Source organism: Malania oleifera, chromosome 3, assembly GCF_029873635.1.
Source record: "Malania oleifera isolate guangnan ecotype guangnan chromosome 3, ASM2987363v1, whole genome shotgun sequence".
NCBI classification, from domain to species: Eukaryota; Viridiplantae; Streptophyta; class Magnoliopsida; order Santalales; family Ximeniaceae; genus Malania; species Malania oleifera.
The window spans coordinates 11,788,291-11,790,531 of NC_080419.1; positions in this window are offsets into that span (position 1 = coordinate 11,788,291).

Below are 2,241 nucleotides of genomic sequence, written 5' to 3' on the forward strand. Positions count from 1 at the left end.
GATTCTAGAGGAGGCTCATAGATCTCTATACACAGTTCATCTTGGAAGTACTAAAATGTATAGGGATTTGCGAGAGTATTTCTGGTGGAGTGACATGAAGAGGAAGATTATAAAATTTGTGCAGTAGTGCTTGATGTGCCAACAGGTTAAAGCTGAGCACCAGAAGCCGATAGGACAATTGCAACCACTTTACATCCTTGAGTGGAAGTTGGATCACATATGTAATGCCCTGAACCCTTGAACCCGGGTCTAGTGCATTATACCTGATAAAATCCTGATAATCCATAATCTATAATATACGCAGCGAAAAACATAAACATAATCTTCATATATAATATCATAATACCGTAATACGTAATACCAAAGTTTACTATTCCTATCTAAATTCCATATAATTCATCCATCACTTGCATTTCCATAAATATACATAACTCCCAAAAATATTTCAGTATTTTCACAATCATTCCTTACTTAACATCCTTAAAATATAATGACATAAAACATAAAACATATACTTAAACTTAATACAATCCCATAGTATATAAAAAATATATCCATTCTCTTTTACAATCCTCAAAAGACTATAAACCCTAGAACTCCCTAAGCCTGACCTCGAGGATGTCCTGAAAAAGAAATAATCATATTCGGGTGAAACACATTTCAATAAGAGAAGAAATATACATATTAAAACAGCGTGTGGCTAACATGAGGTATATGGATATCATTTTAAATACATTTACAAATCATTAACGTAACACTGAAAATATTCTCTGAACCTAATCAATTACAAGCAAAGATTTAACCCACGAGATTACCCAAGGATAGAAGTGATTACTCGCTCATACAAGTAGCACCCCTCTGCTCTAATACTTAGGCAACCCTAAGGTCACAACTAAATCATACCAGAGCACTCACCTTAATCAGTAAGTTCTCAAGTGTTAGATTGATCTCGTACTCACACAGTTCAACAATGGTTTACTAGCAAAAACCCTAAGAATAGGAAAATCTACCCACCCATACAAGTAGGGTCCTTCTACCCTAATACGTTATGTAACTACTGTCACATCTGAAGTTACTAGTGCACTCGCCTTACTCAGCAGGCTATCAGGCAAAGAGTACGGCCCGCTCAATCATAACATGTTCTACATATATAAATACTTCTAATATCATAATACATTATTCTTTTTGTCATTATTCAATCATACACATCTGTTCATGTTCATAACTTAAATATTGCATTGCGTTTCACTTTACATAATCTTAAACATTATATTATTCACATTTGTCATTTCATTCCATTGTCATTCCTTTATCATTTTATTGCATTTTCTTTTCTTTCATTCATACTACAACTGATCTTTAGTCATCATCAGTTAGTCTACCGCTCCTTTTAGCTGTCATAAGTTAGTCTACATAAAAATGTGCTAGATCTACTAACATATTTCTTTTCAGTTGTCTTACATTTACATGATTGCATTAACGTACACAAGTAGCATAGTCCATAACATATTTTATCCTTGATGCTTTACTTACTTAGCCTGCGTCTTATACATTTAACATATATTTGTACAGAATTTACATTAACTCATGTCATATAATTTAACAGTAAAATTCATACGTATTCATGTAAAATAGGTCAACCCACATTTAACATTGATATGCTGAAAATACATTTCATTTCTACATAATTCCTCAGAAATTACTTTTCACTTTCATTCGTTTACTTTCACATATATAAGAAATCCTAAACTCAGAAAACATAGTTTTAAATGACTAACATTTTATAATTCACATCAAAACATACATATAATATAACATAATAATTACCTTTAATTTCATAAAATCATATTTAATATATAATTTCCTCTTACCTGACTTCTGAACTACGCTTGTAGAATCCCCGAACTGATACCCACAGTGTTTACTTGGACCCTGAACCAAAAATCCTACTTTAATTAAAATAAATTCCAAATGACTCAAATATTAAGAAAAACACTTATTTAATGCTTCTTAGGCTCCAAATAACAATATTCATTAATAAAATCCAAAAATAATTCACTTACCTTGATTTTGGGATGTTTCCCAAACCTCTCAAACCAACGATAAGCTCTTATAGCCTTATAGAGAATGATCCTACGAACCTCGTGGTAGTTCCGGATCGTCAAACCGGGTCAAATCCAGCTCGAAATCAAAGAAAGAAGGTTGGGAGATCTTTTTAGAGAGAGAGAGAGAGAGAAGAAG